Source organism: Giraffa tippelskirchi, chromosome 7, assembly GCF_054371585.1.
Source record: "Giraffa tippelskirchi isolate mGirTip1 chromosome 7, T2T-mGirTip1v1.2.pri, whole genome shotgun sequence".
Lineage (NCBI taxonomy): Eukaryota > Metazoa > Chordata > Mammalia > Artiodactyla > Giraffidae > Giraffa > Giraffa tippelskirchi.
The window spans coordinates 40,023,188-40,050,289 of record NC_137281.1 but is presented as its reverse complement, the minus strand read 5'-3'; the positions used below and the strand labels follow the sequence as shown (position 1 = coordinate 40,050,289).

The 27,102-nt window shown below is 39.6% G+C and overlaps 1 protein-coding gene across 8 annotated transcripts in view; it reads right to left on the bottom strand.

Moving 5' to 3' along the window:
• The window catches only part of TOX3 (TOX high mobility group box family member 3), a 118,858-nt gene that overhangs the window by 79,278 nt on the left and 12,478 nt on the right, over positions 1-27,102 (bottom strand). For 6 of the 8 annotated variants that reach the window (XM_081505835.1, XM_081505839.1, XM_081505838.1 and 3 more), the window contains exons 1-2: positions 15,063-15,540; positions 10,084-10,166 (exon numbers count right to left, since the gene is read on the bottom strand). The exons of the other annotated variants lie outside the window; for them this stretch is intronic. The gene's annotated coding sequence lies outside the window, so the exon portion shown is untranslated. Of the gene's footprint in view, positions 1-10,083; positions 10,167-15,062; positions 15,541-27,102 lie in introns of those variants that run through there. 8 annotated transcript variants of the gene reach the window in all.

The window sequence follows — 27,102 nt, the reverse complement described above, 5'->3', positions numbered from 1 at the left end:
TATCTCTGTAACCATGTTTGAAGCTAATGTTGCAAGTAAAGCTATTTATATAGCCTCATCATTGGTCTGAATGCTTATCACTGCAGTTTTATTATAAAGTACATCTAATAGACTTCTTTCCAAGCTAAGAAAAAAACAGTACTATAATAAGGTATGGTACATTCGTGGGTAAAAATACTCCTTTTAGAGAACATAACATAATTAGTTTCTATTCCAAGTCTGTCAGTGTGCACTGTTAACCTCTGACAACTATACATGAACCTTTTAATTAGTGTGTTATCTTTGGTGCAATTAATAACTTGTACTTCATGTTATAGGCAAATTAACGTTTTCCCACTAAAGCCAAATTCTTCAGTGTAGTTCTAAAAATGTTTTGCCATTTAAATGAAATTTTAACATTCAGACCTCTTGCTCCCAAAACACATAAGCCATTTCTTCCAAAGCTAGATAGCTTTTCACTACCAGCGTCCTTTCAAATATTTTACCTAAGACAGAGAATCTCATATTAAATTTAATTTCACACTTGCCAATCACACACACCCACTCATAATTCCTCAAGATAATGCACTGGAGTCTAACATGTATGCGTATGTGTGTGTACGTGTACACACACAAGCACACATAATACTTAAATACGTATAAACACATTAACTGCTGGGTATTGGTTAAAATAGATTTTAGCATATCATCTCATTATATATTAAACATAATGCTGATATTAGCAACGCTACTAATATAATTAACTTTTAAATAGGAATTGGCAAGTTGAAACACTAAGCTGGTGCAAAAATAACGGCCAATCATGATATTTGTGAGATGAATCTAAAAGGACCCCATGTCCCACCTGCATCCCCAGAAAACAGAGCTATTTCCTGCTGATAATGGTTTGGAGGGAGCATCCAAGTAAAAATTCAGCTATATTCGTCTAGTCCCTAGTAATTCGTCACCTCCCCTCATATATCAAAAAATATCTGTTGCATTTCCAAGAAAAAGAGCAAAGACATAAACCTTGGTCAAAATTATGCCACTTAAAAGATGAAATGCAAGTCTTGTTTTCATGTATTTTTCCCTTTTCTCTTATGACAAGCATAGATAATCTCAAAATTATTTTGTCGATAAAGTGATTACAATAAAATGATGAATGAGACATTAAATATTATAGAATAGAAAGGAATAAAATATAATACTTAAGAGGACAGGGGCCTTAAAAATCTAGGAGTAGGTCTGTTGAGCAGAAATATATATAAAAATTTATATTTAGAACAAAATAAAAATGGATTTAGTCATACTGGATTTAAACTGGAAATAGCTATTTGAACTCATGACCTTAACCTTTACAGATCTCACCCTAAAATGACCTAACAGGGGAATCACTTCTTCTTTTCAGAGGCACTTGAATGGCACAGCATCCAAATTTTAGACTCCAATACTATTGTCTACTAAAGGATCAGAGCTCCTTGGAGAATAGCTGATTCCATGTGTTGGGGACAGGAAAAAAAAATCAAGGTCAACTGGAAATTATTTTGGTTCTCAGAAAATAAAAGTGCTTTCAGGAATGCCTGGAGAGATGCTAAGAGGACCAAGGAGAAAGCTTAAGAAGATTCCCTCAGGTCAAGCTGTGACCATCTGAGCATCAACCTGAAAATATGCATCATAATTAATTAGAACAAGTACACCCTATAAAAAGCTCTGAGTTCAGGATGCTAAAATAGAAAAGTTAATGTGGAGTATACCCCAAAGATAGGTATTTGTAATACAGAAGAGGAGTGAGTATGTGGAAAAAATCTTAAAATTGATTTTTTTTTTTCTGCACCACTCAGCATGTGGGATCTTAGTTTCCCAATCAGGGATCAAACCTATGCCCCTGAAGTCCTGCGGTGGAAGCGCAGAGTCCTAACCACTTGTCTGCAGGAGAATTCCCTTAAAAACAATTTTAATAGGTGGTAAAGTGCTCACAGGTTTGGATATTCTGTTTCTCCTATTAGGCATGTGCTTCTTTATAAAGTACAGATCTGCATTTTTCATTATGTGTGTTAATGAACTCTGAGTAACCCAAACAGCCCCAGAAAAGTAAGAACTATTCCAAGAAAACATGAAGAATCCCAGCAACCTCTGTGAGAGTGAGTCTTTGGGTCTCAAAAAGTTTGAGAACTATTAGCCCACACTTGAATGACTCAAAAACTGAGTGTACTTGAAAAAAAAAAAACTCTTCAGTGCAAAATTGTGTTTGACTGTATAATTTCAAAGAACGCTTAAAACCAAGCAAGATATTTATTGCCTAACTGGATCAATTCAGTTCTGAGCAAGGAAATAGAACACAATGGAGAAGTGAACTTGGAATCAGAGAATTCAAGTTCGATTACACTTTGCCTATTTCCCAGTTTTTATTTTTTTTATTTTAAATAAATTTATTTATTTTAGTTGGGGGCTAATTACTTTACAATATTAAAATGTTAAGACTCATCAGATCTCTCTCTGTAGTAAATATGAAGATCAAGTGTGAGATAATCTATGCAAAGTGACCATCTCTATAGCATTTGTTTGATTGTACAGATATTTGGTGGTTCATCTTTAAGACAGTTTGACCATGAAAAGAATAATATGTTTTTTATTACTCTACCCCCAAAATCAGGACATATTCTGGAAAAGACACAGAAATATGGGTTCCAATTGATTTTCTTTCAACTGAATCAAGAGAATAAAAATTTGCCTCAGATGTAGTTGTCAAAATGCCAGGGCGATTTTTGAAGGAAAAACTACAAACTGATGGATTGTGTTCAATTCCTTCAAAAATGATCCCAACCCTAAATACTCTATAACTTCGAACTTTACTCCAGGAATATTCCAGTCAACATGAGCTTCTGTTTCTTATTCACCAAAGCACAGCTACTGCTCCATACAGTCATTTATGAATCAAATGCTATATTCATCATCACATGCCAGGTACTACGCTATGTGCTTAAGATGTAGCTAGCAACAAAAGAGACCAACGTCTCTACCCCAGACGAGGGGGGGGGGGAGACAAAGAGAGATGACATCACATAAGAATTTCAGATGAAGAAAATAAGGCTATGTTATTAAAAAGGCCTTGTGGGAAGGATGCTTTTGAGAGGGGGAACAGGAAAGGCTTCCGGGAGGAGGTGACAGTTTGTGCTAAGGCATCAACAATGAGAAGAAGCCAGCCTTACCAAGAGCTGGAAGAAGATCCCTTGAGGAAGAAAGAACAAGTAGGAAAGCCCTGAGTAAGGAACATGCCTGGCATGAGGATGGAAGGAAGAAGAGAAAGAGAAAAAAAGAAAGATGACTTAAGCAAAGGGAATGCCAGGGAGGATTTCGACGCAAGCTTGGACAGGATGGAAGAGACTAAAAAAAAAATGGTGCGAGCAAAGTAAGCAAAAAGAATAAATAGTACCCCTCATAACAGTCAATAGTAGGTCAATTTTCTTTTTGCAATTCTAAAAACTATATATGCACATACCATATTAGGCACCATAGTAGTGGATCACAAGGAAAGAATGGCTATAATGCAAACAGACTGCAACTAATTTGGGGGGCGGGGCTTAAGAAAAAAGAGGTGGAGACACCAACACAAAGACTGAATATTCACAGCCTTCCCCAAAGCACAGTAATAAGGATGTATACTGCACAAAAAGCCAACTGGCTCTCCATTTTCACTCCTGCCCTCTGAGAGTCATCACTACCGACAGCACCATTTTCCAAACAACCAGAAATACAATGTTACCTGTGTTCCAGAAACATTTTGTGTTACGATACCTGGAGATATATGGTATATTCATCACAAAGATGATAAACAACCATATCCTCTTTGTATATTCAATGTATAGAAATACTGAGGACCAGCCCCATACTTCATAAACATTCATATAATTAGGATCATTACAAGGGCAAAGGCATGAGTGAAAATCACAGAAGCCTAGATGAGGAAGAAATTGAAAACATATTGAAAACAATTTCTCTCATGGTTAAAATGGGATAAGAAATACCAAGATCCTAGCAGAGTACCTGGGGTGCTAAAAGGGCTCAGTAAATGTTGGTTTCTTCTCCAAAATAAAGCTGACATGATTTTTCTGTGTTGATTCTATTCTAGTTCTAAAACTAAAGCTCTACTGAGTAAAAGCAGAGTGACCTAGAATTTGGAATAGAAAGACCAATCTAAAATTGAAAAATCTAAAATGTAGAATTTTACAATAAGGGGAAATTCACTACTTCCAAAAATACAAAGGAGGGCAGGGAATTTACATATATTTTTCTACACACTTTACATTCATTAAGACGTACAATGTCTTGAGGTAGGTATTACTATTCCCTTATTTACAAAGAAATGATGATTCAGAGATCATTAAATAACATATACAAAGGAACCAAGCTAATAAATGGTTAATTGTGGGAGTCAAACAGAGGGTTATTAAGTTCCAGATCTATGTTTTTCCACTATATTAGACTTCTTAAATATAATACAAGTTTCAGTTCAGTTCTGTTTAGTTGCTTAGTCGTGCCCAACTCTTTGCGACCCACGGACTGCAGCACGCCAGGTTGCCTGTCCATCACCAACAATGCCACCAACCATCTCATCCTCTGTTGTCCCCTCTCCTCCTGACTTCAATCTTTTCCAGCATCAGGGTCTTTTCTAATGAGTTAGTCCTTCACATCAGGTGGCCAAAGTATTGGAGCTTCAGCTTCAGCATCAGGCCTTCCAATGAATATTCAGGGCTATTTCCTTTAGGATTGATTGGTTTGATCTCCTTGTAGTCCAAGGGACTCTCAAGACTCTTCTCCAACACCACAGTTCAAAAGCATCAATCCTTTGGCAAGTCTAGCAAATTCCAAATTATTAGAGGCTAAAGAGATACCTTCTTTAAATTAGACATTGTATGTCTTCTGTCTCTGGATATCATTTCAGTCATAATTCAAGAGCCAATGCTTACAAACTTAATTCCATCTGATTGGTTTCTTTTTTTAAGATTTTATTTATTTATTTATTTTTGGCTGTGATGGGTCTTCATTGCTGATCAGGCTTTTCTCTAGTTTCAGCGAGTGCCGGCTACTCTCTAGTTGTGGTGTGTGGGCTTCTCACTGAGATGGCAGAGCACACTGGCTTCAGTAGTTGCAGCTCTGGGGCTCTAGAGCCCTGGCTCGGTAGTTGTGGCACATGGGCTTAGCTGCTCCATGGCATGCGGGATCTTCCCAGATCAGGGATCAAACTCGTGTCTCCTGTACTGGCACATGGATTCTCTACCACTGAGCCACCAGGAAAGCCCCAAATAACTGGTTTTGAGGAAGAACCCAACTGATACTTAACCACTAAACTACTCAGAGCACCCTTCATTCATCTTTAGAACAGCCATTTAAAAATAAGGAAAACAGTAATTATTTTCTCAATATGGTTATAAAAGCTGAGATAAGAACAGTACTTACAACTTCAATAGCTCTAGAAATAGAAAGCTCATGAAAACTAAGGGAGGGTGAATATAAAAGAAGAAGACCAGTAGGTTGAGAATCTAACAGGAGGTATTTATACAGAAGATAGGAATTACCCTGGAGGAGGAGCCAAGCCCCAGAAGATGAGAAAGAGCATATAACTTTATAAAAGAGCTAACTTTAGAAAAGGACCCAAGAGAAAACAAGTCCCTTGAGGGCAGAGCTCTGATCTGTCTTGTTTTGTCACAAGATAGATACTCAATAGATAATTGCTGAATGAGTAAATGAAGCAAATGAATAAGTTAAGGTGTAACTATGAAGAGTTTACCAAAAAAGGGAAAAAAAGGAATGTTTTAAGTGGGAAGAGGCTTGCCTGTGCCCCTGTCCTTGGTCCTGAACAGTTGTGTTTGGCTTGTTATGATAGCTTCCTAATTCTTGTTCACTGGTGTCCAAATTCTACTCATTTCCCTTTGCTTGAATTTTCGTCTTTATGAAATTTTAAAAAGAGTCTGATTTTTTGAGTTGCAGAACAAATCATTTCATGACTTCTGTTCAGAGTTGGCATAGCTGATTGCATGTACTTTCAACAGTTCTACCATGCTTGACACATAAATATTTTCCCTACTCCCCTTGGGAAGTTAATCATTATGTGTTTCTCATCCTCCTCTGATGTTATACTTTAGTTTAAAAATAACAGTCATTATCACTCAATTATTCAGTGATCAAGTGTAACACCAGGTGCAAACAAAAGTTCTGACAACACTAAAACATGCCCTTGTTATTGCAAAGGATTTAAGAGCCTGGCATTTATGAAGCTAGTGATCAGGTTACCACTCTAAATTTGAAGGAGATGAAACGGAAGGACAGAATAAGCTGATTTTTTTTTTTCTTTTTGCCCTTTAACTTCCTTCCCTGGTGGCTCTGATGTTAAAGAATCACCCTGCAATACAGGAGATCCAGATTTGATCCCTGGGTCAGGAAGTTCGCCTGAAGAAGGGAATGGCTACCCACTCCAGTATCCTTGCCTGGAGAATTCCACAGACAGAGGAGCCCGGTGCGCTATAGTTCATGGGGTTGCAAAGAGTTGGACACAACTGAGGGACTAACACTTTCACAGCAAAATTTCACAGCAAATAGTTTTCTGTCTTCATCTCTGTTCACGCTGGTATAATCAACATATAGAATGTTTATTTTAATGATCTTTACAATCAGTCGTCTGAACGTGATAGCTCTAAAATATCTACAGCACAATCATTTGGGGTTTTTCTCTTTGTGTGTGTGAATCTGTATACACAGACCTATAAGTACACACCTATACACACACACAAAAATCAAACATGCACACATATAATTGCAAAAAAAAAACACCTCAAAGAATTATCTGTTTCAGAACTGAAAAGACCTTTGAGCTGATACAGTTCAAAGCCATGGTATTGTAGATGACCTTGTATGTAAAATAACTTTCAAATTCCACACAGATTTCCAATATAGTCACAGATACAATGTCAGAGAAAACCAACCAAAGACGAACATGAATGCATTTAGATTTAAAAATCATCTCATTTAATATTTTTAAATCAAATTTCAGAAAGGAGGTCTATGTAGCCCTGTGGACCTAATATTATCAGGGAAAAAATATGATATTTTCCCCATGTAGAAACAGACACACAAGTAAAAAAAAAAAAGTAATTGCAGGAGAAAGGGACCTTCTCCTGCAATTTAATTGCATCACTTGTGTGCATTTAGAAAAATCTGTCTTGTTCATCAGCAATAATGAAGGAGAAAAGTTGGCAACAGAGTCAATTATATTATTTGCTAAGTAAAAAATAATTCAGAGCATTTAAAAATCTTTTTTACTATAATTGATAGAAACTTTTTATTCAAATTTCTGATATTTCCTCTTCTTGATTATGACTCAGTATTACCAAAATGTAGCAAAAGACTGAAAAAACTAGCATTTATGCTAACCATAATGGTTTACTAATATGGACATAGCTAAACATTTACCCATTTATTGATTTATCCTAGTTCTCTTAAACATAAACGTATATTATAAACATCTTGTAGAGAGATCAGTGACTGGGGGTAAGTTGTGCTAAAGGGCATGAAGAGACCTTTCTGAGGATGGAAATGCTCTGTAATCACTGAGATGGTTGTTAACAACAGTACAAATTCAGTACAAATTCATCAAAATTTAAACAGTACACTTCAGACTGGAAAGTTGTATTTGCATGTAAATTATATCTCAATAAACCTGACAAAATAAAACCCCAAACTCTAATGTACCATGAACCTAAAGAATCATTTCTATAGAGTACCTGCCATGCACACACAAACATTAATTATGACCCAGCCTAATACTACAAAGAGGGACTTCCTTGGTGGTCTAGTGGTTAAGAATCCACCTTGCAATGCAAGGGACCCGGGTTCGATCCCTAGTTAGGGAACAAAGATCCCACGTGTGGAGAAGCAACTAAGCCCTCACATCACAACTACTGAGCCCGTGCTCTGCGATGGAAGATCCTGCTTCATACAACAAGGATCCCGCGTGCTACAACTAAGATCCAGCGCAGCCAAATAAATAAGTAATTATTTTTTAAAAATACTACAATGAATGCATTAAGCAAATAGTGACTCTCTAATAAAACACACAGAGAGATATGTTTAACGAATATTAAGTACAAAAATTAGGTTAGACACTATATTAATACAGAGCAGAAAATAGATTTCCTACCCCCCGCCCTAACTATCCCTTGTGCTGTGCTGTGGGTTCAGTCGCTTCACTCACTGTCCCAACTCTTTGCGACCCCAATGGATTACAGCCTGCCAAGCTCCTCTGTCCATGGGATTCTCCAGGCAAGAATGCTGGAGTGGGTTGCCATGCCTGCCTCCAGGGGATCTTCCTGACCCAGGGATTGAACCCACGTTTCCTGGGGTTCCTGCATTGCAGGTGGATTCTTTACCACTGGGCTACGGGGGAAGCCCAATAATTCCTTACCAGCACTCGGTCTAGTTTAGGACAGAGTTGGGGGAACTTCTGGGAGTGTCTTAACTCAGTCCCCCTAGACACCACCACTCAAAACTTTTCTTGGACATTTTAGTCTAGTCTCACTGGACACTCGTCATCGTTCTGACCAGAAAAGATGAGTGGCCAACTCCACCTATGCCTCTGCCTCTATACTAGAAAGAATTAGACAGAGAAAGAAACTCGGATCCTGGATGGAGGATGTAATGACAAGCCAGGATGGTTTGCTACGGGAAAATCTCCTCCTGCCTCATTGAGAGCTCCCTTCACCTTGATGATGCCCTAATCAGCTCCCAAGAGTGTCTATAAATATAGAGAAGAGAAAAGCACTAATAATGATGACTGTAACATAATTAAACAATTTATGAAGGATAAAATATTGGAGCCATGGGAACCGATAGGCTACATGTATCTTACCTGCAAGTTAAGCAAGTACTAACTGTCCTCTGCCATCACACCAAAGGAAAAAACCTAATAAATTGGGAATACTGCTAACTTTTTCATCAGATTAAACACACCAAGACCATTTTGAAAATATATAGGGAAGGGAGGTGATGCACGTAAAATTATGGCTGATTTGTGCTGCTGTATGGCAGAAACCAACAAAACATTGTAAAACAATTTTCTCTCAATTAAAAAATAAATTTGAAATTTTTTTAAAAAAGAAAGAAAAGTTACATAACAGAAAAAGAAAAGAAAATATATAAGGAAACACACAATTAAGAACAAAAATAATATTTAAAAAATACAGGCAATGAAAAGTATGAAAAGTTTCTATTGAGTCCATCTGTGCACCTTCTCCCAAACCCCCAAGCAAAGGAGACACAAATTTCTGCTTCCAAAAAATGATTTCTTGCAAACCATATAATACATATGCTTTCAATTTTATTTAATAAAAAGTAGGGCAAAGTAAAAAACAGGTGCCTCTGCAGATGGAGTATGCGAAACACATGTAACACTTCTGATAATGCTGAATTCCACCCTCCCCTCCTCTGGAATTTAAAGCATCTCTAAAAACCTGCATGTCAAATGTTACCAAATATTTAGAGTCTAAAAGGATGAGGTTCGTTATTCTGCCCAGTAACACATCTTCAAATGATATTTCAGTCTTGTTTTGAAGAACTGCAATTGATATCTTTTCCATATATATTTAACCTCCTACAGATTTATTTGATTCTCAATAATTACTATTCTCTGGTAAAAGGCATATGTTATTACAGTACACTACACTCCCACAAGCTGCCCATTCAGTGTATTTTAATAAATCTCTGCCAGAGCTGTATAAATTTGATCCTGTTTAAATTTAATAAGGATCAGAATATATCAAAGCACAAATACCCACGGGAGAAATAGATATTTTGCATAGTTATTGAATGGCCTATTCAGGGATACACTATGTAAGACCCAGACCATCAACCTTGAATTAAAAAGAGAGATTAATGTGCTCAAAGCCAGCTACTTGTTAAATAACATATGAAATTAGTATTTAATAAAACATCTTCTCTATATTGCTGCTAATGGTATCAGTCCTAATACAGCTTTAATATCAATATTCCTGTACAGAATTTTAATATTTACAAGAATTGCCAGCTATGTATTTCTCAAATATCTACATTTACCTTTATAAAATGCAATACTGTGTGTGTGGCACAGGGAGGAAAAGCACCTTACAGTAACTTAGAATCAGGGGCTTAATGTCCATCTGAAAAATATAAATAAAAAGAACAACTTCTTTACTTGATCTATTTCTCACAGATTTCAAGCATGAGGAACAATGCACACTTTTCCAAACATTCTCTTCTATGGTAGGATGGGATGTTTCTGATTTGAATCATATTTCAATGATCATTAATATTCTGTGGTTAAGTAAATCACTTCAGTTCTTTTTTTCTACCAAAATTTACACTTGAGTATAAACATCAAGGACAATAAGCAATGAGACTGACTTTAGTAACTGGAAGAAGTTACAGAAAGGCTAAATGTCAGTTATCAGGAAATCCTTCCTCGTGGTAAGGACAATTAAGAGACAACTATTGCCGAGATCAAAGGAAAAAGAGTATTATTCAAGGCACATAAAACCAACCTTTTCTCACACTAAATGTCCTTGGCAGATGGATGGGCTAAACTGTCTTGAGTTATCTACAAGCATTTTGGAGGCTAGAAATTGTTTAAAACCCATGAAATCTACACTAACTCATGCATGCTCTATCGAAATCTATATCTCCTTAGTCCCAAATGCGACTAGAAACACAAGGACCAGTTCACTCATCACACAAAGTGATAAAATATACTGTCAGCTGGCCCACCAAGATCCATTAGCCAACCGTACAGAAGATTAGGTCTTTCTATGGGATAGGCGGTTGTCAGGAAACCAAGGCAATGTGCCATGCTCCTGAGGCAGGATGCCCCTCATCACTTCTCACTGTCTCTTCTGTGAGCACCTGAGTCTTGCTTCTCTGCTACTTCTGTCTCTTCTGTCTCTTTGCTGGACTGGGTTGGATGAAAGAAGTGAATCCTAGCTGAGCAAAATAAAGGGATATGATGGTTGGGCAATCAGCCATTTCACACTGAGAAGATGCGTTTCAACACGAGACATCACCTCTTATGTAAAAGTAGTAGTAAAACGACCTACAAATACCATGCCTCATGGAAACTGGATTATGGGCGCAGGTATCACATGTCAGATATGCCCAATTTTATGAAGAAATGGTATATAAAATCTAAATGTAAAAAGTGAATCCATAGGGGTAATTTAAAAAATCCTGAGAACGTATCTCTGCCTTGCAATGCAGGAGACACCAGTTCGATCCCTCATCTGGGATGCCCGCAGAACTAAGCCCATGTGCCGCAACTACTGAGCCACAACTCTAGAGCCCGCTCACTGCAACTAGAGAAAGCTGTCATGCAGCAACCAAGACCCAGCACAGTCAAAAATCACTAACTAACTAAATAAAATTATATTTAAAAAAACTAGCTCTTGGTTGAATATCTTCGGTTTGCCAATGAAAATACTGTCATTTATTATAACTTTCCTAAAAAGCCTTTATTTCAAAAGATTAGGCTTAGCAGCAGGACAAGCACCTTATCTGATGCAAAACACAATTACAACAAATAGAGATGCAACCACTAGCAACTCTTCATAGCAAGCTAAAGCTGAGAAACTATTAAATCTTATGCTTGCTTTGCTCACGCTACCATGTGCATGTTAAGTCGCTTCAGTCCTGTCCAACTCTTTGTGACCCCATGGACTGTAGCCCACCAGGCTCCTCTATCCATGGGATTCTCCAGGCAAGAATACTGGAGTGCGTTGCCGTGACTTTCTCCAGGGGATCAAAAACATGCACTTCAAATTACAACTCTTCACCCTAGATCAGTGTCTGCCAAATTTCAATTATTTGTATACCACCTCTATGAATTTTTCTATTTAAATCAGGTCCACATTCTTCCTTCTCCAAAATCTTGGGGACAGATGGGTTTTACAGCTGAGCATTTTTAAGATTTAGAAAAGTAATACAATGTATATTCCATCTATGACATGATACCTCTAGTGGTCTGGGCTACATCCCATAACCAAACATACAAATATTTCTGCAGCAAAATGTCTGAATATTCACACGAAGGGGGATAAGTAGAAAATAAAAAGTCTTACCTAAATTCAGTTCAGGTTTTGTTGCAAATGTATTATCATAAACTTTTTTTTAAAATAAAGAAAACTTTGTTTTTCAGAGCTTTCAGAATTCAGGAATTGTGGTTAAGGCATTGTGAGCCTCTACTTCTCTTTAATTCAGCCGTTTGAATAAGAAAAATGATGCTTTTTTATTAACAAAAGGAAAATTTATAAGTAGAAAACCAGTATTATTTGCATAAATAAAACATAACCATCAAAAGTAATACAATAAAAGAAAAATGATCATTTTCATTCTAGCAAGCTGCTAACTACAGATAGTTTGTGACCAAGTCCTGTGTTTCCCCCCTTCCTCCTCTTCCTCTCTGCCTATGTCTCCCTCCCGATTCCTTCCTTCTCTCCACCCTCTGCTTTTGCCTCTCTTTTTCAAGCTCTGTTAAAAAAGACAGATTAGCAAGTATTAGGTGTTAATGACATAGTGGCACCAAACTGAGATTTTTCTCATTGCTGTAAAAAGACTGAAAAGGAAATGAAAAAGAAACCCTTTCTACATCATTCAGTATGGTTTAATGACATATCCTCATAGCTAGGGATCAAATCACATCCCACTGATGGCTGAAGCTCACCACCACCTCCCTCCCTCCAGTCTTCCACAAACTCATCCCAGCTGTCTGCTCCCATCCCTGACCAGCCCTACCTTCTCTGTCAGCTGTTTGGAAATACACATAGAGGTCTTCAGCATGCAGCTGCAAAGAAACTTAAGTTGTGTAAGACCACAAGGGTCCAGGAAGCACTTCACTCTACATGAAACCCACTTTATACTTGTTAAATGTGTTCTGCCTTTGTCTATGGCTGCCTTTGTGGAAGACACTGTAATCCCCAGAGTATGCATTTTGCAGAGAAGGACTGAACGTACACAACTCCGGTGGATGGGAGTATATTCTCTCCGATAGTTTCCGGTCCCTTCTGAGGCCTCGGGATGGTTCAGAGCAGTGATGCTCACTCAGACTGAGATCCTGAGATTGCAGCATCAGCACCACCTGGGAGCCTGTTAGACACGCAAATTCTTTGGCCCCATCACAGACCGAGTCAGAAACTCTGGATGTGAGATCCAGCAATTTTGGTTCTAGCAGGCCCTCTAGGTGATTCTGTTGCTCATTAAATTTTAAGAAGCATGAGAGTAAGGAGCACAGGCTCTGAACCAGCCTGCTGAGTTTGAATCTCAGATCTATCCCCTTGGAGCCTGTGACCATGAATAAGTTATTTAATCTAGTCACGCCTCTGTTTCCTCATCTGTAAACTGGGATCTTAACAGAACTTATCTTATGAGTTGAAGATTAAATTTATGAACAGAGGTAACATGCTTAGACTAGTTTTTGGAAATACTCCACAAATATTTATATTCCAAATTTCCACATAAAACCTTTACTTACAACTAACAATGGGATTTGTTTTCTCCAAACAACAAAGACATTGAATGACTGTTTTCATTTAAGGATTAAAATTAAGGTTCAGAGGACTTGTCTCCTAAAGAATTGGGAGCCTAAGTCTACTGCAGCAGAGGTAGCTAAATGACAGCCCACAGGCCATATGCAATCCCTGGATGGTTTCAAACTAGTTGCCAAGATTTAAAAATTGAAACATAGCATGGGATCAAAATTTCTGGATCCCCTTGAAAACTCTGGAGTTTAGAAAACACTAAACAATTAGCTTAGCTAATTAGAGGAATTAGCTCCTCTAATTCCCTGGAGCTATGGTTGGTCAGAGTAGAGTTGCAACCATGCCCTTAGATGGGGTCCATGTTCTGCTCTCAGTCTGCAGCCATATACACAGGCAAGTCAGTTGCAGTCACATGTCACCTTCCTGGTGCCTATGACAGGTGGCTTTGTAAGCTCTTTCCTCCTGCAAACTCCAAGAGCTTTCAGCATGATCTCTATGCACGGCATGGCCAACCATTGCAGTCTATCTGAGACAGAGAGGTTTCCTAGGACATGGCTCTTTACTGCAAAGACTGGGACAGTCCCAGGAAACCCAAAATGGGTTGAGCACCCTACCCATGCAGATCATTCCCAAATCTATACCCCAGGAGTCTCTCCTGATATTCTGGATCTCATGCCCAACTACCATGGGGAATGCTTCCCACCTTTACCTCAAAAATCACTTTCTTTATTCATTTGTGCATTTTGTAAACACTTCTTGAATGTTTCCTCTAAAGCAGGCACAGGTCTGGGCAATGGGGATTAAGCAATGAAGAAAAGCGATAAAACTCTCTGCCCTTACAACGTTATGTCCTAGCACGAGGGAGACAGGCAGTCAGTGAAATAAATACAGTGTCTATTGTCAAACCAAATGAGTGGAGGAAAATGGAGACAAGAAGGGGGGATAGAAAAATATCATGGAAAGGGAAGAGGGCTCATAAAAGGTCCTAATAGGTTGGTCATTAAAGGGTTCCCTGAGAAAAGGACATTTGGGAAAAAAGATTTTAAGAAGATGAGGGAGGGAAACATGAAAACATCTGCCGAAAGGGGTTTGAGGCCAGACTACAGGGAGTAAACTAAAGACAGGAGTGTGCCTGGAGTTCCTGAGGGTGGCAGGAGCAGAGTGAGCCTCGTCTAAGAGATGAGATGGAGAAGATCAAGGCAGCCACCCAGTTGAGACCTTACAGGTGTTTATGTGGACTTTGGCTTTGACTGAGTGAGTCAGAGTCACCGGAGAGCTCTGAGCAGGGGAATAATAGAAGTAATAGGACCTTACTCAATTATTTTTCTAGAATTTTTCTAGAATTATTTTTCTGTATGCCACCAACATACAGTGGTTTTTTTCTTCATATCTAAGCAAGTCAGTTCCAGCAAACTAGGTTCCCCTCCTATAATTTCAGCATCCTTCTCATTGAAGGTAAGAACCTTGTTTCCACCATGGGGTCCTTAGGCAAGAAAGACTGATAGAGAATCAAATAGTGAAAGAGAGACTTACCTCAATTCCTCTACTGGGATTTATGTACTGGAGGCTAATTAATGCTTTTTTTGTTCAGGAATATTTGTGTTTATGAAGATATTCTGATGAATGATACTTTTTTCTGTTCATGAAATTTTCAACATAAAAGAACCCTGAATTCCTATTTTGAAATCCATTGTGCCATTTTTATTCTGCCTGTATTTTAATATAGCATCAATATTTAACTACTCATTAAATGAAGTGTGACTTTTATAGTGAAAATGTCAGTCTTTGCAGTTCATTAAATTCATTTAAAGTATAGCTGCTTGATATTTTTTTTTCCTGGAAGAATAAAAGGACTACAAATTGAAGGCATAAACTTGAAATTTAAGCATGTGTTTTCTTCAAAATTAACATTCATGTTCTGTAACATTATTCATAAGATCCACGGACTGTTTGTATCTTCCTGCATTTTACTTAGTGGCTGTCATCTTTATAGAGTACAGAGCTGTTTATCACAGCTGGATATGACCAGTGGAATGTCACTATGGACATTAAGATGTCATAAGCTATTATGAATCTCTGGAATTCTGCATGTAGTATTAAAAAAACATTATCTTGAACTATGGCATCAGGAAAAAATATACCCTGGAAGATGTGAAATTTAATAACTCATTGAATCCAATAGGCCCTAAAAGGGGTCTATTTCAGTTTTTAAAAATAATTCTGGTAAGACGTTTGATCGCCTGGAAGAAAAGGATATATTAGAGGCAGAATTTGAGAAATGAATGTAAGTCAGTTTTTTCAGATGTTTGTGATTCTTTCTTCCTAAAAATGATTATGATTTACATGATGGGCCAGAAAATGCAAATGATGTCAAATCACCATGGGGACGTGTACTCGAGGACAACGGCCCTTAATGAGATGTTGGAAGATTTTGGCATTTCTGAACCAGATATAAAGGAAATGAACATCCCCAGCCCCTACCTCTTCCCAGAGATGCTAAAAGGGACCCAAGTCTTGTGAGAAGAACACGGCTACCCCACTCCCCCCATCCGGGACCCATTAACCTCCCCTCCCCAGGCCACCCCTCAGCCCCTCACACCAGGTCTACCCAACCTCCAAAGCAGAAGTATAAGCATGACCCTTGGAGCAAAATGCCTGAAAGATAAAGCCCAACCTCTGAAGTGTGCCTGGAGAGACCTTTCCAAATGCAGCCTCTGCCCTCCCCTCTGGGTTTCCGCTGAGAACCCCCGTTTGCTGCCTAGTCATGGCTCTATGACTGTCCTCCTCCACATACCTACCCCCCAAGTTCTGCTAAAGTAAAATTCCTCTATTAGTTTCTTTAGCTGGAATGATCATTAAAAATATATATATATTCTGCCCTGTTCTATTCCAGTTTCAAAAGTCTAAGCAGTGTAGTGTTAGTCGCTCCATCGTCTCGAACTCTTAGTGATCCCACGAACTGTAGCCCACCAGTCTCCTCTGTCCATGGGATTCTCCAGGCAAGAATGCTGGAGTGGATTGCCATTCCTCTCTCCACAAAAGTCTAAAAGGCATGCTCTTTAAGGGGAAAAAAAAGGAGGTTTGGGGTTTGACTTTTTTTTTTTTTAACTGGAGTATAATTGCTTTACAGTGTTGTGTTAGTTTCTGCTGTACAGCAAAGTGAACCTGCTCTAAGTATACACACGTCCCCTTCCTCTTGAGCCTCCCTCCCATCCCTCCATCCCACCCCTCTTAGGTCATGAGTTTGGGGGTTGAGTTTTGGAAAGTAAACATGCAGGACTTGACTGCCACCGTGTGTGTTGAACTCACTGCAACTAATCGGCTACAGTAAATAAAATGACTGAAGAACATTTTAGATGAATACAAAGGTTGATGATTGGGGGAGGAGGGCTACCCATGTATTTATTAAAATGTAATGATCCACTCAAAGAAGTTTGTTGGGTTGTTTTCTTTTTTTCTTCTGCCCTTTTCCCTGAAGCCCTCCTACTGCAAAGGAAATGGAAAAAAAAAAATTATCTGGAGTCCAGAGCTCTTCCCTAAATTACTTAGACACATAAGTAAAACACATACAAAATAAAATAATAAATAAAATTCTACTTCAGACATCTGGCCACTTGTTAAGAAGCGTGCAGCCTGCCATCAGCAACTTTACCAGCTACACCTAAAGGGAAAAACATCAATTTCAAATCAGTGGCTACTGTCAAGCATGTATGAATGTATTTCATTGCTTCTTTGCAATCAGAGATAGTAGAGGCCTGAACCACAAAGGCAATAGCTAAAGGGAGGGTCTCTTCTCACGTCTCTGCTACTTTCTACCACTGGGACATCCATCTGAGTCCCATGGAGTGTCATATACGTGCCTGCACGTGCACACACACACACACACACGCGCGCGCGTGCATGCCCTTTCAACATTGCCCAATTTTTTTTTTATATTTTCCCCACTCCCTCCCTTCCCTGTTATAAGTATAAATACTGCATTAATTTATAACACAAATCTGCTAGGTAAACCCAAAAGGAAGAGTAAATGAGCTTAAAATATATATATATCCCACTGAAAGATACCCACAATTTAATTGTTCCTCTCTTTAAATAGCAAAAACATTGGTCTGCCCATAAAGAACTAAATGTTCACTTGTTTTCCTTTAGATCTTCCAGAATTGGCCCTCCAGGAACTTCTCCCGTATTGGCCAAAGTAGCTATATTTTATAAGCTACTGCTGCCTCTAAGGCATGCTCCAACATTTCCACTGGCTTAAGTATTCTCATACTTTTTTCAAGTTTGTAGTTGCCCAAGTTTAATTAACCCAGAACAATTCCATCATGACAACTAACTAAAAGAGTATGGAATTCCCCACCCCCATCCATCTATTCATTGAGATTCTACCATGTCTGGAATGTCCAGGGAAAGATTCAATAATCAAGGGAGAAATGAGTTGCAGAAACTCAAAGAGAACAGAATAGCCAAGGCAGGAGATTACGAAGCCTGGAGATGAGGACTCACTGAATTAAACATTCTTAAGCAGACTTACATACATAATGAATTGGTCAATTCTGTCCAATGTTTCTGAAAGAGATTACCCTTCCAACAAGCCAAATGAGTGTTCAAGGATGGTGGCTCGGATGGATTCCTGAACAAAATAAGTGTTAATCACTTTATCTCCCCCAATCTTTCTTTGTGAAGAAGAGCAACTTTTCATTTCCATAAAGCCTTGAAATCTGTTGGCTGGTAGGGGATGGGGGGGCGGTTTAGAGGAGGGCTGGTTAGAGGATGCAGACAATGAAGTCCCTGAAAAGGGGGATTTCCTGACAATAAAACCCTGATCAGAGCCCAAGAGGGCACATTGTTGTCTGCAGCACTGCCCCCTTCCCTTTGGGAATTCCAAGCATGGTAGAGAGGGAAGGGTCATGACGACAACTGCTCTGGGAAGGATCAGCCAGGTAGGCTTTACAATTTATTGCTTGGAAAATGCTGGACCACCACAGTACATGTTCTTGGAGTTTGTTCTTTTGAACACATTGCTACAGGTTCCTTAAGACATCCTATCAATTGTTCAAGGAATGCATAATCAGTCTACAGAATCTTTAAACAAGGGACATTGACTATTAGCATAAAACACATTTCAACTAGTTATAAATTGAGATTTTTCTGCATGCCAGACACAGGGATGGGATCTGAGGACAGATAATCAAGACTGACAGAGATGGAGGTCACCGTGTAGAAAGGGAAACTATTTCTTAAGCTTCTATGCACCATACAGCAGGGGCCCCAAAACCTGATGGGTCCTGGTCCATTGCCTGTTGGGATTTGGGCCTCACAGCAGGAGGTAAGCAGTGGGCGAGTGAGTGAAGCTTCATCTGTATTTACAGCCACTCCCCATCACTCGAATCCCCCCCAGTCTGCGGAAAAAAATTGTCTTCCAAGAAACCAATCCCTGGTGCCAAAAAAGCTGGGGACTGCTGCTATACAGAATAGTCACTGCAAAATATTTGAGGGATGAATGAAGAAAAGATTTCTGAGTTTGGGATTCATGTGACTCAAGCCTAAAAAGAATAACAACTAGCAGATAAACTGGAAATGACCAAAGACACAAAATAATCAGCTTGAATGTGTCCCCCCAAATTAGAAGAAATGGGATGAGAAACAGAAATCATTGATATCCAGATCACATCTGTTATTTAATGTAATCATTGCATAGAACCAGTCATTGGTGGTATTTTAACAATTCATTCCAAATAGCTTTGTGACTGACTTAATTCAAATATCTAGAGGCACAGGTGGACCCTAACTGAGCCAAGTCCCAAGTTCATGATCAATTATTCCATCTAGTGAACACAGACGTTCTCTTCTCAATCTACTGTATCACATCGCTTTGCAAATTCAAAAGTTTTTTCTATTAGCCCAGAGAGATCCCCAAACAGAAAGAGAGAGGAAGAAAAAGAAAACAGTTGCCAGATGCCAAGACAGCTGTTGATTCTCTTACCTGGTCCAGGGACTTCCTTCCCTGGTGACTCCTCAAAACAGACTGGCCTTCTTAGCTATTCTGAGGCACACACGGTAACGGAGCCTCCTTTTAGCTCCATTAGGCCCTAGAGAAAAACCTGCCCTATATTTAGATAAATGCTCTCTGTAACAAAAGAGTAATTCATCCCAGTTAGCACTTTCTAAATGATAAAACCAGAAACTTTTCCAAAATATTTCTCTAGCTCAGAGGTTCCCAACCAGGGGCAATTCTGCCCCCCAAAGAACATTCGGCCAAGTTGAGAGACATTTCTGGTTGTTTCACTGGAGGTGCTATAGGCATCTAGTGGCTAGAGGCCAGGGTTGCTGTTAACACCCAATAATATACAAAAAAGCTCCAAAACAAAGAATTATCTGGCCCCAAACATCAATAGTGCTGAGGTTGAGAAACCCTGACCTAGTTATATATTAAGCAAAGAAAACAGGATCCATCTATCAATGTTTAAGGGGTAAAGTCCTCCAAACAGTTCCGTTCATATATTTGATATTCCGGGGCAAGATCCTTCTCCCACAGTCTGTGTTCAGCAGTCTCTCCACATCTGAAGAAATTCACCTGATCTCAGGTGAAAAATAAAATCCTAGAATAATGATGATAATTATCGTGCCATACATGGTGCTTAGTTGTGTCCGACTCTTTGCGACCCCGTGGACTATAGCCTGCCAGTCTCCTCTGTCCATGGAATTTTCCAGGCAAGAATACTGGAGTGGGTTGCCATTTTCTCCTCCAGGAGATCTTCCCAACCCAGGAATCAAACCTGTGTCTCCTGCATTGGCAGGCAGATTCTTTACCACTATGCCACCTGGGAAGCCCAAGTGATAATAGCTAACAATAATGAAGCCCTTAGTATACAAAGAGCTACAGTCAATATTTACAACAACTCTGTGCTATAAATGCTGTCATTAATTTCTACAAAGTAAATTTATTTATGGGTTTCCCAGGTGGCTCAGTGATAAAGAATCCGCCCACCATTGCAGGAGACTGGATTCGATCCCTGGGTTGGGAAGATCCCTCGGAGAAGGAAATGGCAACCCACTCCAGTATTCTTGCCTGGAAAATCCCAGGGACAGAGGAGTCTGGCGGGCGGTAGTCCACAGGGTCGCAAAAGAATTGGACATGATTGAGCAACTGAACAACAACAAGAAGCTTAGTTATTACACACAACAATCCCATGTAGCAGGTGGGTCTAGAAGCCTCTAAAATGGAAGTCCTATGAGCAGGATTTCTCTGTTTTGTTCACCAGTATCTATCTACCACCATACAGAGCAGAATCCCCATTGTAGAGATGAGGCTCACAAATGTGCTGGAGATCATAGAGCCCATACATAGTGGAAAGTGGCTCCAACTGGGCCTCTGCCCCCACACCCTGCCAGCCTGCCAATTGCTCGATATTCAGAGTCATTAAAATCCATTAGACTTCTTGGGCCAACCTTAGATAAACAACTGAAGGAGGAATGAGTCAGGCTGCTTTCCAAAGTTACCAAAATAAAGTTTTCCACTTTTCAGGAAGCTGATTAAACAAAACAGTGGCCCCAAGACAATGGTAAAGTGCATCTGCATTGCCATGAGTCACTTTAAAGCAATCTAAGAGGGTGGCTGGTTTTACAAGAGGTTAACTGCTTCTCTTAATTTGGGCAGAGCTCACGTGGCACCGGGCAGACTTCCCAGAACCAAGACAGCAGTGCTTTCTCAAAGATCAAATGCCCTGGGTGTGCGCAGAAATGTTTTCCAACTATGAGGGAGCCAACTCGTGGGTCCTGGAATGTATGTGTGGATCAGTCACCACTTGACAACTGGTCCAATGGACTCCCAGTACTGGCATAATCTTAGCACAGTCTTCAGGTAAAATTAAAACCACATCTACTCAATTGCAGGCAGATTCTTTACCAGCTGAGCTACCAGGGAAGCCCAAGATAAATGCTAATGATGGCATAATGTGAACATATAGGACTTAAAGGAAATTTTTGACTGATAACAGAGCTCAAACACTGATTTGAATGCTTGGGGACTATCCCAATTTCTCTGTTCTCATCATTTCAATAGATTCCCTAACTCTGGGGAAAATATCCTAAAAGAGATGAACTCTAGCAAGCGTTTTAAGTTGAGAATTAGACTCGTCCTTATAAAAAGACCAAAAGGGGAAGGGATGTATTTGGTGATTTTTTTTTTCAGTTGCACAATATTGACATAACCAGTAGACTTTAATTTCCTAAGTGGAAATTTCTCTTGTAGAAAGATATGCAAGGGATCCTTGACACTATATAAACACGCTCATTGTACTTAGGAGCATTTGAAGTATTTATTCACAACCTGTCTTTCTCCACAAAAGAGTTGGGTGACTTTTAAAAGTACAATTGATTCTAAGAGAGAGTTTATATTTCTAAGAATAAAGGCAAAAAAAATCAAGAAAATAATAAAGCCAAGATGACTGGAATGTACATTCCAGTACATTCTCCTGGAGAGTTATTGAGTAAGTTTCATGCTGGACTCCAAGCTTCTTGGCAGCCAATGCAGAGAAATGAGAATAACAAGATTAATAATACCTATTAGCTAAAGCTAAGTAGTTTTTTCCCCCCAGTTTTTCCTGTACAGTAACCTAAGAAGATTCTCTGGTAAGACATCATAAAAGAGGACACTGGGATATGTAATGGGATACAGCCTAAACAGAACTGAAAAGAGGATAGTCATGAAACTACACTCGTGCAAAGTAAAGCCCTAGGAGTGTGTAATCAATGCATGATAAAGACCCAGTGAAGGCAACTGTGGAGTGGGGTGTACAACAGGGTATCAGGCTGGCAGACGCCTCACATTAAATTAGGTTACCTGGTTGAATGGCTGCACTGCCATCTTCTTCAGGCCATTCACCATAAATAGATTCTCTCTTATAACAGTTTTTACTAAGGATTGAGCAGCTGACTTCGAGAGCATCATTTCTGATAGGAAACTAAAGGACAAGAATTCTGTGTCAACCATTAAGAAGAGTGGCCAAGTTAATCATTAGAAAAACATTTCCCCGAAAGTTGAATTCTCACATGTGGGTTACATTTCATTGGGAAATTTTAGTAGTCAAGCAATAAGGTGTTGACTATAGTCCAAAAGTTATCAGATAACTTAAGGTTGAATTGGCCTCTTTAAAATAAAAAAAATAACACCCTTTTCTTTATCCTCCCCACATCTGGACATGGTTGTTTTGTCTCTCTAGATAAGACCCTTCTGGATCACTCTCAACCACTGTCGCTCTTGTCTTCTGTTTACACTCTTCTTACTTTTCGTATAAGTCTATCAGAATTCCTTTAAACTGACCTGGTTTTCCTTCACTTGGTTTCTGCCCTGAACTTCCACCAGTTTTACCCTAATAAACACACAGGTGCAAAAATCATGGGGAAGGCAGATGGGTGCCAACTGCAACCTCCCAGCTTGCATCTGGTCAAGCATCAGTGTTTTCAAAGTGTCTAACAATGAGGTGATTTTTCAGATGATCACAATGCTATAGATCACAACTACAGTATTTCCTAGGCATCTAGGATTAAGACAAGCCGTAAATAAGGGAATATGTAGCACAAAATTTTAGCCCACTGGCAGCTGGAAACCTGTCAAGCCAAAGTCAGAACTGGAGATAATATTTGAAAAATTATTAATGCAGACAGAACAAGGCTATCATGCCACCAAGAACTTAAGTATGAGCAACAGAGCTTTGAGGGCCAGGGAGAATAGCTAATTCAAATTACTATGTTCAAAACAACTGATATATCTAAGCAATGCACAAAAATATTAAGACAGGCAATCCTACTTTGTGGGACTGATCTATAGCCACTGTAATGACCCTTAATAAAATTCAATAATCTTTTCTAAGGAATTTTATTTTTCCTTAATGTGGTTAACTTTGGTACTAGATATGGAGGGTCTTCAATGTCAAGTTGAGGATACAGCAATTTAGCCAGTAGGCCAATATTTCCAATATCTATTATGCATAAATGGATTAATTTCATTGATATACAAATAAACATTTAAAAAATATTAACAGTTTTGCATTTACTGTATGGCTAATTTTTACATATTGTAAGCAATACAAGATTGCCTTATGCAATCATGATATAAAATAAAAAGTGAGCCAGCGTAAATAAATTTTTTTTTAATTTTTTGATGTGGCTATTTTTAAAGTCTTTATTGAATTTGTTACAATATTGCTTTTATTGTTTATGTTTTGGTTTTTTGGCCTCAAGGCATGTGCGATGTTAGTTCCCTGACCAGGGATCAAACCCACACCCCTGCACCGGAAGGTAAAGTCTTAACCACTGGACTGCTAGTGAAGTCCACAAAATATTTAATAAATGATATCAGTGGCAAGGCTGAGAAAGCACTGATACATACAAAGATGAGCCACTGGAAGTGCTTTTAGAAGGAGAATGATGCTTAGACTAATATCCTTTTGAGGATCAAATCAAAGTGGAGCACAGACTCAACTGCAGGTGGGAGAAATTTAGAGAGTACAGAATTGGTGAGGAGCCTGTGGTTATGACAGAGGCCTGGGCTAGGATGCTGGCAGTGGAAAGAAAGAAGATAGATGCAAAAGAGTGCATGAGAGAAAAATGAAGACAACATGAAGAGCTATTGCCCTAAGGGAATGACAGGGGCCAAGTAATCATGATTAATTTTTTGTATCTGAAAATGGTGAGGGCACTGAGAGGAAGGGTGAAAACGTGAAGGGGAGCTTTGGGGGAAGAGGGATGCAGGTGGCCATATGGCTTAGGTTGGATTGGAATAGATGGCAGACGGGGAAGTAGTAATATCATCTAAAGAGCTGCCATGTGGGAGATGAGAAATGCATATGAAGCCAGAGATGAAGATTTGAGGCCTAGACTGCAAAAAAAAAAAAAAAAATGCCCCACATCTCCCCGTATCCACATGCCTTTGTCATGTGATCTTGCAACAGTTCCTTTCAAGAAATGGAATCTACTTCTTCTCCCCTTGAAGCTGGTTTTGAGCAGTAGAATGTGCTAGAAGGAAGAGTTTCTGAGCCTGAACTCAAGGGTTCTTTGAGCTTCTTAGAAAGCTGCCATCCAGACTCTTGTGTACAACTTGGCTTGCCAGAGGAGAGATACTACATGTGCTTGCAGCAGGGCCCCCAGCACACAGCCAGCCAACCTCCAGAAGCAGAGCCTCCGAGCCGACCTGCCATCGATCACAAACACATAAGAGAACCCAGCTAAGATAGGAATAACTGTGCCATACTGTAAAGCGATTATCCTCCAATTAGAATAAATAAATTAAAAAAAAAGAATAACTGTGCCTCCGGACCCAGCCTAAGCTGCTGACTTGCAGAATCCCAAGGGAAATCTGTTTTTTGTTTTAAGCCACAAGGTTTAATTTGTTACACAGCAATAGATATCTGATACAAACAACATCAGAGAAAGAACAACAAAAGGCAGACAGCAAGATCTACACATGAAGTGGGGAAAAAAAAAATACAGGGGCAAAACAGCAAGGAGACAAGTTTTGGGAGGACATTTCCACTGTCTGGGAAGAGGAAAGAAAGCAGACAAGACAAAAGAGAAGTACCCAAATGTACCATATTTGGGAACCAGAGACAAGGAAGGTCACAAGAGATAGAAGGGTAGTGGTAGAGATAGATTTCAAGGAGTCATCAGAAAAGCATAGCCCCAGGGCTTAAAGTAGGATCTAGCCTAAAGTTGGCACTCCATATTCTTGCAAGAATGAATGAAGTCTCCTTGGGCAAGGCAGAGCACACAGGAGAAGAGGGAAAAGGCAGTGTCAATAATAAAAGGAGGAACAGAAGCAAAATGCAGTGTGTTGAGGAGGGCCTGGGAGTAGGAAAGACATGGAACTCTAGGTAGAGATTTCCTGTTTGAGCAATGGTGTAGAGAGATGGTAAAAAACAGGGGTTCACAGAGTCAGATAAGTGTCAGTGAAGATGGTCCTTTCTCGACTCACAACTACCAGAGTGGCCGGGACCCAGCAGCAACCGGTTAGCAATGCCAACCCTCCAGCACCCCCAGACCCACTGATCTGCATTTTATCCCAACCCCCAGCTGACCTGCATGCACATCTCAGTTTGAGAAGCACTGCTCTGCAAGGTCCACAGACAAGGAAGAAGGAATGTTTAATTACATCTTGAGAAAGTCCTTCTGTTTTGAACTCCCTTTCAAGACCCCAGATAAAATCAAAGGCAGCATCTCAGTATGGTGCTAACACAGCTTCCACACCTCCCGAACACTTGCAAATCCCCCTTCTCAACAGACAGCAGAGCCTGAGGCCAGCAAGGTCTCCAGTGAACTTTCCAGAAGGCTGTTTACTCCCCTGGTGTTTATCTTTAGGATTTTCCTCTAAGTCTGGGAAGTGATAGGGTTTTCCACTGGTGATAGTCTTCGTTTACCATTAATTTATGTAAGGAAGAAAAGTGATTTAAACAAAACTGTGACACGTATTATAATGTGTGTGTTAGTCACTCAGTCGTGTCTGACTCTTTGCAACCCCATGGACTGTAGCCCTCCAGACTTCTCTGTCCATGGAATTTTCTGGGCCAGAATACTGGAGTGGGTAGTCATTCCCTTCTCCAGGAGATCTTCCCCACCCAGGGATTGAACCCAAGTTCTCCTGCATTGCAGGCAGATTCTTTACCATCTGAGCCACCAGGGAAGCCCATGGATGGACTGAGGAGACAGCCAAAATTGTGACAAGTGAGGTGGCCCTCAACAAACTGAAAATGGAAAAATCTGAAGTGCATGTAGTGGAGGTCAGAGGACACCTGGGCACATTTGAAAGCAGACAGGGACCAGACAGGAAAGACAGGAGCTGTCTGCAGAATCGAGACTATTTCACAGTCAGAAAAGGAGTGACATTGTTATGGGGGTTGGGGTGGAGATTTCTCCCAAAGAGTAGAAACTGCTCTCCTCTGGGTCTGGATGAAAGAGACAAGTGGTTCCTACACAAGTGAGGATGACAATAGAGCAATTCCCAGCAGATAATATCAACGTTCTTGTGAAGTGAAATCTGAGAGTTCACTTCTAAGATTGAGGGCAAAGCTGGTCTGACTGTGACTTGAAACGAGTGGGGATCCCCTGGGCTCTCCATTTGGAAAATGTCCAAGAGAATAAACAGATGAACAAAAGGACTCAGGTACACTCAACAGTTTTAATTTTTGGTAAGGAAAATGGCCACAGTTCTCAGTTACCCTGAAGTTGAGAGGTGGGGTTGACCAAAGGCTGACAAAGCCTACACAGCAAAACAGGAGGGGGCTGAGGAGGCACAGTAGGGAGGGATGCCTTGGCGTTGCAGTCGTCAAAGGTTAACTAAAGGGACCAGGGGGTTAAGTGAGGAGAAAGGGCAACAAGAACCATAGGTTTCTGAGGAAGAATATTTGGTGGACATATGGATATGATGAGTCAGAAGTAAGCTGGGTTTGATCAAAGAGGAAACACGTCCACTGAAAAACAATCTCATTTAAAAACGCAACTACAAATTGACTTCTGCATAAAACTCTGTTACCAAGAGTCTGGACTTGAGAAATGATAGTGTAAAAATTCAAGAGATATT